This window comes from Leptinotarsa decemlineata, unplaced genomic scaffold (genome assembly GCF_025532065.1).
Source record: "Leptinotarsa decemlineata unplaced genomic scaffold, Ldec_3_MD MMD2_tig00001973_RagTag_RagTag, whole genome shotgun sequence".
Classification (NCBI taxonomy): domain Eukaryota; kingdom Metazoa; phylum Arthropoda; class Insecta; order Coleoptera; family Chrysomelidae; genus Leptinotarsa; species Leptinotarsa decemlineata.
In genome coordinates this window covers 1,339,303-1,351,516 of record NW_027412572.1, presented here as the reverse complement: position 1 = coordinate 1,351,516, position 12,214 = coordinate 1,339,303, and the positions used below count along the sequence as shown (strand labels likewise).

At 36.1% G+C, this 12,214-nt stretch overlaps 1 protein-coding gene across 2 annotated transcripts in view; it reads left to right on the top strand.

Moving 5' to 3' along the window:
* Nha1 (Na[+]/H[+] hydrogen antiporter 1) overlaps positions 1–12,214 on the top strand; it is a 95,273-nt gene that overhangs the window by 4,926 nt on the left and 78,133 nt on the right. The window contains exon 2 of one of the 2 annotated variants that reach the window (XM_074176628.1): positions 7,803–7,916. The exons of the other annotated variant lie outside the window; for it this stretch is intronic. The gene's annotated coding sequence lies outside the window, so the exon portion shown is untranslated. The remainder of the gene's footprint in view (positions 1–7,802; positions 7,917–12,214) is intronic. 2 annotated transcript variants of the gene reach the window in all.

Sequence of the window (12,214 nt, the reverse complement as noted above, 5' to 3'; positions counted from 1 at the left end):
ACATTCAGGTCATTTTTCATACGTGAATTTTATTGATGGACATCTATTATTTAAAAAGGAAACAAAGTCCTCGATATTCAATTTTTTGGTATCGAATACCGCGAAAATATCATCCACATACCTTAGCCAAATCCTAGGAAAATACTTTGACTTTTCTTTAGTTTCCATTTCGAATCTGCTCATGAACAGGTCTGCCAGGTAGGGGGACAAGGGATTTCCCATGGCCGTTCCTTCCTGTTGTTCATAAAAGCAACCTTCTACCTGGAAACGATTTTGTTTCATACACAAATTGGTAAGAGAAAACGAATTCATCGATTTCGTTGTTATTGAAATTATTTTTCTCTAGTAATTCCCTAAGTAATTCACTAAGGAATTTGAAACCTTGTCTATTGCGGAACCAAGTTTTAGTATAGAAAACTCTTTAGAGTTTATACAACATACAAAAAACATGGTTCTGCAAGAAGGTGAGATTTTGGTTTCTTTTGATGTTAGTTCATTATTTCCTAGCGTCCCAATTCCACAGACCCTGCAATACCTCAGGAAATTACTGGAGAAAAATAATTTCAATAACAACGAAATCGATGAATTCGTTTCTCTTACCAATTTGTGTATGAAACAAAATTTTTTCCAGGTAGAAGGTTTTATGAACAACAGGAAGGAACGGCCATGGAAAATCCCTTGTTCTCCTACCTGGCAGACCTGTTCATGAGCAGATTCGAAATGGAAACTAAAGAAAAGTCAAAGTATTTTCCTAGGATTTGGCTAAGGTATGTGGATGATATTTTCGCGGTATTCGACACCAAAAAATCGAATATCGAGGACTTTGTTTCCTTTTTAAATAATAGATGTCCATCAATAAAATTCACGTATGAATTAGAAAATAAGGGACAACTACCATTTCTTGACGTTTTGGTAATGAGGAGCAAAGATGGAGGGTTAGAATACGATATATTTAGAAAAGAAACAAGCACATACAGGTATATTCCTGACAGTTCACATCACTGTGGACAGCACAAACGTGCTGGGTTGAATTTTTTAGTGCATCGTCTTTTGACTTTCCCTCTAACACATGATAGGTTCACAAAAAAAAACCTACAATACAGGAAATAGCAGCCACTAACGGTTTCCCGAGGGGTATTGTAGATGACATAATTAGAAAAAAGAAGTTTAGGTTAAGAATGAACGAAATCTCGACTTTCAGAAAGGACAAAAACCAAGATGAATACATCTCAGTTCCATACCACCAATATACGAAGAACTTTGGAAAGATTTCCAAGGAACTAGCTATGAAGGTGGTTTTAAAACAAGTCATACACTGCAGAGCCTTTTGGGAAGTCCAGAAGACAAGGTCGAGAATTCGGAAAAGTCTGGAATTTACGAAATTGAATGTAAGGACTGCGATGCAAAATATTATGGACAGACAAAAAGATCTATTAAAGTGAGATATAAGGAACACATAGCACACTTAAAATATGGAAGACCTGAAAAATCAGCAGTCGCCCATCATATTTTGCAACAAAACCATTCCATAGACTTCAGTTCTTTAAGATTAGTTAGACAAGTTAACAACAACAGGCAACTAGATGCCAATGAGAGTGTAGAAATAAGTAAACATAATAATATTATGAATAACGATAACGGACCAATACCAAATAGCATACTATATAGCTTGTTGTAATAATATTGTTGGGTTTACTGATTACTACAAAAAGACACATTGTAAATAAATTTAGATAGGCAATATTGTGAAACTAATTTTATATAGCTGAAAATTGTTCTATAAATAGCTGTAACATTTAAACATACATAAGGACATATTGTAAAATAATAGAAAGGCCAATTGTAAAATTAATTTAGGGGGGTACACTTGTATGGTTGGTATTACTGATTACCTACCTGTATGATGTACCTGAATAGCATAAGTAGCTTTAGTTCTGAGTAGTTTCTAGTTTTATCTTCCTCTTGAAGATGATCACTTGGTGATCGAAACACGTGTCGACGTGTAAAAATAACGATTTGGTGTTGGGAAAAAACCCCAGTAATATTTATCTGCATCTTCTATAGCTTGACAAGTCTTCAGATTACTATGTTTTTTCAAATGAATTATCAAATACATTACAAATCTCGTCTTGTTTTTAATATTAGATAAAAAAAGGCTCATTATTTCTTGGAACTACCATGCCATAATTGTATACTTGATTTTATTGTTAGTAATTTTAGTAAAGTACTCTCGAATAATTTATTTCTATATACTCATGGTGTATATGCCCACACACAAGTAGTACCTACTGCTTGCGTGGTTTATTCTTGTAATGCTGAATTTTTTAAATTATAATCTGTAATTATTTTTCTTGTGTGAATAAATATCATTATTATTATTATGAGTATTTTGGAATAACACTCGAGTTAACTTTCCATTCCATTAAAAATTCTGTACAAAATGCTATTCATAGTCAATAATAATCATTCATATAATTTATCAAAAAAGAAACAAAAGGAGAAACAAAACTTGCCAATGTTTTTTTTACCACTTTTATTTGTAACTAATGTAACAATTACAATTTCAATTATTTGAAAATGTTCTTATAGGACGAAACTACAGAAACAACATTAGTGACGTATAAAAGTGGTAAACAAACATAGAAAGTTCCAATTCTCTCTATTTCATTATGATCTCCTACCACATAATAACGGCTACATCCATCAATTCCCTTGTATTCGAACATTTTTGAAAGGCATATGTTACGGTTTCATAATCACCGGAAAATATGCAGCAAACCTCAAAAAAGAATTCAATTTTGCTGGAGAATGTCGAGTCAACAAATTATTTAGGGGTCTTCATTTTGAACAACGTAGCTGGAAAAACCATTGTAATTTCTTAGTCAGAAAGTTGAAATCAATTCGCTACCTATTCAGGAACTCAAGAACTCGGATCATACAAATTTATTTGTATACGGATACGACGGATATACGGAAACTAATGGCTATGACTGAGAATCAAACTTCATGACAAACTCAATGGTAGAACCTCATATCGATATCAGTTATCGTTTCTGAGTTACAGCATTTTTTTGGAAAATGTGAATTTTCGAAAAGTTGCTGTAACTTTTTTCTTGCCGAAAATTCCTTCTTTCCATGGAAACATTTCCAAAGCACTTTTCTACGTAGAATTCAGTGGTGTGAAAAATATATTTTTTCAAAATGGGATATTAACAGGTGGATCTTCAACACCATTTCCAAAATTTTTGTAGTCACGGAAGTTATTCTATCATCCATGGATGCATATATTCCTTTTTTAATGAAACGACCTTCTAACGACAAACCGTGGTTCAACAAACATTGCTAGCAAGCTGTCGCCTCCAAAATCCTAGTGCCAAAAACCGAACTAGGTTTGTTAATGCTAATTACTAAAACAAGCGGATGGTTCAATCAACTGCAACAACAGCCATAGAAAAAGCAAATCTACTGGCTAAACAATTTACGTCCCACTCCAGAGTCCCCGCCCAAGCGGGGATTTCGGGATTTACTAAAACGTGGCAGATAAATATACAGGGGGATACCTGGTACCCTGTTGAGTACCTCCACCAAATATGATCCTCATACATAAGGCCGCCCGTGAAGGATAAATGATCAGATTAGTAAAAAAAAATTGATCATCTGAAATTCTCGAGCGCGTCAGATTAAGGTAGGGTGAGTTAATTACATGTTAAAAAGTGCATATTCCAGTAATCTGACAATTTGAGAGTGACGTAAAAAAAGGGGAGGGCAGCAAAGTTGTAAAAAATAACGTCATTTCGACATTCTCGAGCGTAGCTATTTTTTTTTTGAAGGAAATAATTCAAGGATAACGAAAAATATATAATCTGACGATTTCCGCAAGCCAAAATAACAAAAATTCGTGGATAAAGTTCAATGCGTGCAGCTGTGTGATACATATATTTCTCTCTCCGAGTTTCTATTCCTCTTTCACTTTTTCTCTATCTATTAATCTCTCACTCCGTCCCCACTCTGAATTCTGTTGTCATGATGCCATCACAGCTGATCACGGAGACTCGTTCGTGATAAAGATGAAGATGATGATCAATCAATCAATTGATTATAAAGAATTAAACTATTTTGAGCTTTTTTTCAAAATTATTTTCCTATTAATACAAGTATTCTACCTAAAAAACATACACTTATTTATTTGCATGCTAATTTCTGCACTCTTCAATTAATTAATTTCAATGATTGGAAAAAATTAAAAAAATATATTTTTTTGTCAGATTAAGCGAATCCCTCTAGATAAGCGTCAGATTAAGTGACAGCACGTCTAGAACATAAAGATGAACCATATATATCTTAATCTGACGCGCTTGAGTATTTCAAAATGACCAATTCTTTTTTGCACATTATAATAATGGCCGCGAGTTTGCGTCAGATCGAAATCGTCAGATTTTATTGAATGAGAGTTTTTTTTGTTTGTTCTTAACACCCCCTCAGAAAATCTGACGCGCTCGATTACATTTTTTTCCTTTTCACTTTCAACCCTTACGTACAACCACCCGCATCATGCAGACGATTAGATTAACATACGAACATTATTAAAAATACGTAGGACGCGCTCGAGTATGTCCATGCAACAGTATTTTTTACATATTTAAAAATATATAGCCGCTTTCCCCACCGATGAAAAGGTATATATTATATAAAATTTTTTTCTTCTCATCATCTAAGCTTCGCAACCTAATATGTCTCTATGACACTCGAGTAAATCCCCATTTTGTATCGTGGGCTCCACTACTATAAGGCACCACCCACTATTCCCACACTAAAGTCTATCCAAATCCAAGATAGAGTGAAACAAAACAAAACCGAAGCGTGATGTTCACGTGATCGCCCAGTGTCAGATGGAAAGGGCAGCGTTCATTGGTGAATTCGCCTTCTTGGTACGAGTTCGGTACCAGCACAGGGTTGTGATCAGTCGTTTGTGTGGCGTGCGTTATAGGATATTGTTTAAAATTGTTTTCCAAGATGTCCAGTACAGACACTGCTGATGACACTGTGAGCTATCCTCTGAGTCCAGCCAGGAAACGATCCAAAAAAGGCCAATTGAGTGTTGAGATGAAAGAAGTGATTTTAAATGTGTTCAAGAAAGAGATGGAAGAAATTGAGACATCGACTGTCGACGAAGTCGTATCGAAAGTTTCCGATAAAATTGGAGTGTGTTGCGCTTCGATTTACAATGATTTACGGAAATGTAAACAAAATCATACATTTTACAAATCGAATACAAATCAGAATCGTCAAACCATTATAAAATCAATAGATGATGCTGAGAAACATGCAATCAGGAGGAAAGTGCATGAGTACTTTTTCAGAAATGAAATACCCACGATAGACAAAGTACTCGGAGAAATAAATGAAGATGTTTCATTGCCAAGTTTCAAGCGATCAACATTCCATAAAGTATTGAAACATTTGAATTTTGTATGGAAAAACGAGGGCGCAATAGTTTATTATTGGATAGAGAGGAAATTGTGTTATGCAGGAGAGAGTATTTAACCAAAATTGAATATTATAGGGAACAACAGAGAACAATTTATTGTATGGATGAAACCTGGGTTAATGGTGGTCATACTACTCCTAAAGTATGAGTCGATGAAACTGTGATCTCATCTAGGAGGGCCTTTCTAGATGGACTATCCACCGGATTAACGAATCCATCAGGTGAACTTATATTTATATTAAGACCTGCCTCAATCTCAATATATAAAAAGTAACCTTCGTATTTGTTTTATTTACTTACATACCTCTTCATAATTTCAGGTAAAGGAAAACGGCTTATTATTTGTCACATCGGCAATGAGAATGGGTTTGTTGCTGAAGGGCTGTGGTGTTTAAAGTCGAAGAAAACTGGAGATTATCACGAAGAAATGAACGGTGAATCTTTCGAACAGTGGTTTTCCAGAGTTCTACCCCATCTGGAGGATAATGCTGTGATTGTAATGAACAATGCACCTCATCATTCGCGACGGTTAGAGAAGATTCCGACAACGTCTTCAAAGAAGGTTGAAATCAAAAATTGGCTGCGATCAAAGAATATCAGCTTTGAAGACTCAATGCTAAGAGTACAGCTACTAAAAATTGTCAAGGAGCGCAAGCTTGAATACCAAAAATATATAGTCGATGAGATGGCAGCAGGCCAAAACAAAATTATCCTTCGCCTGCCTCTATACCACTGCGAGCTCAATCCCATCGAGTTAATATGGGCGGATGTGAAGAATTTTGTAGCTCAGCATAACACCACGTTCAAATTTGCAGATCTCAAAGTACTCTTAGATGAGGCTTTGAAAAGAGTCACAGCGGAGAAATGGGAGAAGTGTGTTCGGCATGTGATGTCGGAAGTCGAGACAAAGATGTGGAAGCTTGATAACATAATAGAGGCACAAATCGAGCCACTGATAATTCAGATTGGTGAGGATGACACTACTGATGAAGAGACAAATTCACCCAGTTGAATAATTTTGATTAATATTCCTTTTGAATTTACATAAAATGAAAATTATCAATAAAAAAATAATTACGTCTCTTTTCATATAATGCTTGAGTGCGCTGTGAAAAATCCAATGAAAATATTTTTATATTACACATAGTTTCTGCATTTTTCCCGTTGAACTGCAAAACTTGTGCATTTCTCTCGTTATTATAAAAAAGTTTTCCTGAGTATGATATAGCATTTGCGATCAACAAGATGTTGGTTCTGAATACTACCCTGGCCAATTCTTGGGATTTTCAATATCACGTGTGTAAGGCATGTCAATGTTTACATCCACTCTATCTTGGATTTGAATTTGCTTTAGTATCCACAGAGCCGTAAATTAGTTTTCGACAGCGTCTAGCAGGCAAATTCTGAAATAGCTCAATATCAACAAGGCGTCTGGTCCTGATGAAGTATCCGTCATCGTACTGAAAAAGTGGGCAAATGAACGCGCACCAGTATTTTGCAGACTTGTCAACCTATCTTGAAAATATTTACGAAGTAGATACTCACTTTTATTTTCTATGTATTCACTTTTATATTCTTATGCTTTATAGTTTTCATATTCTTATATTTACATTTATGTGTGTGTTAGCTTAGGAATCACACGTTAAAAGGTAATACCTCGTTAGTCCTTAGCTCGCACAAGTTTCTCAACTTCTGAGAGTTGTCGTTCCTATGGGGGCGACAGCAGATTTACGGAGAAACAGATTTTAAACAGATTTTTTTAAACAGATGTCTTGCATGAGAATATTCATTATTATTATTATTTATTTCAATATGTAGCATATATATTTTTACTTTCTGACTACTTTTCCACTCCAAAATTCTGAAATCGTAACACTTTGTCAATGAGATTTTATCTTCGACAATAAGTACATTTCTATTCGATTTGATCTGTCCGGCTGAGATTTCTGCCTTAGTGCGGCAAGCCGAAAATATTTTGAGATTCGAGAGTAGAGAGGACATCATTCTTCCAAGGACTCCCATAATTAGAACAACCATCTTATTATTATTATCATTATTATTATGACTGACTGTAAGAAACTCGATGAGTTTACCTCTCTTATTGAATTAACGATGCCTTTTTATCATTATTGTGTCTCTGTAAAATCACTAACAAATCCGCACACGTGTTTCTGTGTTACTGGCCACCATCAGTTTCATGTAGCCAAGTGAAATAATGAACAGGAATCTAACAATGGAAGCTTGTATTTCTTTTGCACATAAATATATTATTTGAGTGCTAAAGCAAGTAATATAAGTAATATCTTTTTTTCAGTTGCTTTCAATTCAAACTGCTAATTGATAGATCAGTCACGTCGGGAGAAAGTAAAATTTCCATTGTGTTGCCCTCCTTATGTCCGTAGAAACAGTTGTTGAACTGAATAAAAATGTGAGTTGATGCACATTTCAATCAATTCATCAATGAGACTTTAAAAAATATTTCTCGAAAATTATATCGTTTTCTGTATAGCATCCGCCCCGGCCCCGCATGGGTGCCATGATAATACTAAATATACAGAGTGGTCCAACGAAAAGTATGCACCTTGCTTTTCTCCTTTTTTCGTAACTTAACGCAAAAATGCTTGGATAGGTCAATTTTGCTTTTGAGGGGGACACTTTTAGATGTGTGCCTTCAACCCCTTAGCGAGGGTGAGTAACAACCCTAAAATTTTAAACGGAAAGTGGGGTCGAGTGATATATCATTTGAAAGGGCACAAAATCATCTTCCAATGATACCTAATTTGTTGTATTTCTCTCAAACATGTAGGTATTATGAAGAAAAACAACTACAACCCTGTACTTTGAAATGTGTAATTGACTTAGTAGAAACCTACTTCAGCAAGTGCTGAATATGTGACCCATTTGCTTCCATACAATAATACAGATTTCGTTCAAATCTATTCCTAACATTCTGTAGCATATCAGGTGTTATACTTCTGCACTCTGCTGTAATTCGTTGGCGAAGATCTTCTATGGACTCGGGCTGCGTAGCAAAACATTTATTTTTCAAGTGTCCCCAAAGGAAAAAGTCTAAAGGCGATAAATCAGGTGACTTGGCAGGCCATTCGATGGGGCCTCTCCTTCCAATCCACCGTCCAGGAAACCGGTCATCTAAAAACTCTCTTACCGGAGCAACATAGTCAGGAGGTGCTCCATCTTGCTGGAAATGAAGCCGATCATCATTATGATTTTGGTCATTTTCAATTATTTCTGTTATGAGAGGATCAATGATATCTTCAAGCATGTTCAGGTAGACCTCATCAGTGAAATTCCCAGGAAAAGTGGCCCTACGATATGACTACCTAATATGTCACACCAGACATTGATTTATTAAGCGTACTGGGTATGGACCTCTCGGAATAAGTGTGGGTTACTGTCATCCCAGTAACGGCAATTATGCCTATTCACAGCTCCATTCAAAAAAATGTACTCTCATCGGAAAAGCACGTGTTGAATGATAGGTGCGGATCATCAATTAGTAGCTGGCTCAGTTGTTCACAAAATTGCAGCCTTCTATCAGGATCATCTTCATTGAGTTCCTGTACTAATTTAATTTTGTACGGATGAAACTTATAGGCTTTTAATATCCGTATTATGGACGAACGGGAGACACCTAAGGCTGCAGCAAGCTGACGGGTACTTTGATTTTGATCCAATTCAACATGACCTAAAACAGCGAATTCCACTGCTTCATTTCTGATCGGTTTCCGTGTCTGGTGTTTCACATTACAGACAAATCCGGTATCGACAAACTTTTGGACTAACTTGGCAACGTAAGAATCATTCACATTCTTTGCGGGATGACTGTTATTAAAGAAGCGAGCCGTAAGTCTAGCACAACTATTATGTTGATAATAAAGTTTAACAATTTCAACTCGTTCAGGAATGGAATAAACCATTTTTACAGTAAAGTTGAAATAATTTCAAAAGAAACCGAACTGAATCAATGAACGTTTGCCTAAATTCTTTTTGTACACTTATCTGCTGTTGTTATTTGAACCAAAAAACGCACGAGAGAAATTGAGGAATGTAGTAGTGATAAAAATGCCGTTTTTTTCCGCATTTTCATCAACACCAAAAATATCGAGTAAATGTTCTTCCTTTTTTTATAACTATTCGAGTAAATACAACAAATTAGGTATCATTGAAACGAGAATTTTGTGCACTTTCAAATGATATATCACTCGACCCCACTTTCCATTTAAAATTTTAGGGTTGTTACTCACCCTCGCTAGGGGGTTGAAGGCACAGGTAGAAAAATACATCTAAAATGTGTCCCCCTCGAAAGCAAAATTGACCTATCTGAGCATTTTTGCGTTAAGTTACAAAAAAAGGAGAAAAGCAAGGTGCATACTTTTCGTTGGACCACTCGATACATGTAAACGCGTACGATCATGAAGTGCTATAGGGCGAAGCACGGCCTTCAATGCGATATTTATATGCACTTGCCGCCGGCCCTTCAGTTGGTACCACCGCAACCGCTATGCCCCTGCATTTTAAATCTGTAATATCTTTGAAAATATCTATCTGAATTATACAGTGTATCAAGTTTAAAACTTACAATGGACTATATCACACGAACGAAAGCTGATATCGAGAAATGCTTGAAACCGTTTCTAGGATAGTAGGGGGTTACTGAAGTGACATGAAAGAGAACTCGGGGGTGGGTTCTCTTTCAACCCCTTAGCCTCACCCATCAAAGCTCAAAAAGTTCAAATTGCAAACCCCTACTTGTGATACATCATTGAAAAGACTATAAAAAATGCTATCCAATGATATGAATGATAATTTTACAGGGTGAAGTAATAATTATGAAACTTTGGCATAAATGGAATATTCAATGAGGCTTTTGTTGAACTGCAAATTCATCAAAAATATCAATTAAGTAAATATTCAAAGTGGGTTCCGTTATTTTGTAAACAAGCATACAGTCTATTTTCAAATTCTGCACAAACTTTGGTAAATTTTGTTCTAGTAATGGCGTGATATGCTTGCGTAATTCTTTCTTGCAATTTCCCAAGTGACGCAGGTTGACTTTTATAAACAACTGACTTGGAGTGACTCCACAGAAATAAGTCAGGTGAGGCCAAGTCTGATGACCTCGGTGGCCACTCAATGGGACCCCTCCTTCCAATCCATTTGTTCGGATAAATAGTATCCAACCAGTGCCTAACTGGAGCTGCATAGTGAGGAGGTTGCTCCATCTAGTTGGAAGTGCAGCAAATCTTCGTCTACAGCTAAGTTGCCTTCGTCGTCCCTTTGGTTCTCTAATTCATGCACAATTAAAGGATCGATGGTGTTTTTCCGCATATCGAGATAAATGTCGCCACTTAAATTGCCTGGTATTAACAAGGGACCAATTATAGCATCTAGTCTGGTTCACGTGTACTCGATTTAGCTCTTTTCGGTGACTCAGAATCTCACAAACACTGTTCAGAACATAATCAAGAGTTGTGCCAACATGACGGGCGTAGGGGAGTCAACAATATATAGGTTCCTATCAGAAAGAAAAAATAAAGGTATAGCTAACCCAAATACAAACGAATACTTAAAGAGGGGGAGAAAACCTAATGATATTGATGAATTTGCCAAAAATGGTATTCGAAGGAAAATTCACGAATTTTTTTACAAAAAAGAAATACCCAACTTAAACAAAATTTTACAAGAAGTTAGAGACGACCCGGATTTGCCTCATGTCGGACGAACCAAATTGTGGTAAGTTTTAAAAGAATTAAATTTCCGGTGGGAGAAATCAGACCGAAAATCACTTTTGATTGACCGGGAAGAGATAATATGTTGGAGAAGAAAGTATCTAAGATCTATACGAAAATTTCGGGCTGAAGGAAGGCCAATTTACTATCAGGACAAAACGTGGGTGAACGCAGGTCATACTCCCACAAAAATTTGGACAGATAAAAATATATCAAGCTCCAGGCAAGCCTTTATGGAAGGTTGGTCTACTGGTATTTCCCCACCCTCTGGTAAAGGCAGTAGATTAATAGTTTCTCACATTGGCAGTGAAAAAGGATTTGCTAAGCATGGTTTGTTGGAATTTGAATCCAAAAGCACAAAAGACTATCACGAGGATATGACAGCTGATGTTTTCGAAGAGTATTTTGAGCAGATGATTGAACATATACCACCAAACTCAATTATAGTTTCAGATAATGCACCTTATCATTCACGACTAGTTGAAAGACTTCTAACGACTGCGTGGAAGAAACAGGATATCATTGACTGGCTGCGGAATAAGTCCCTGCCTTACGAAGATGGAATGGTTAAAGCAGAACTTTTAAAAATTGCCCGGCAACACAAATCTAAGTTCAAGAAATACGTAGTTGACAAAATGGCGGAAAGACGAAACATCACAGTCCTTAGACTTCCACCCTACCACTGCGAATTAAATCCAATTGAACTCATTTGGGCACAAATGAAAAGCTATGTGGCTAGAAAAAATACGTCATATAAAATACAAGCTGTACGTGAATTGTTATATGAGTCTTTACAACATATTACAGAACAAAATTGGCGAGATGCAGTAAGACATGCAATGGAAGAAGAACAAAAAATGTGGGATCTTGACAATATAATTGATGCGACTGTAGAGACACAACCGCTAATTATTAACCTGCAAGACGACTCGGATTCCGAAGATGATCCTGTTTGTTTTGAATTTGAATAGTTTTG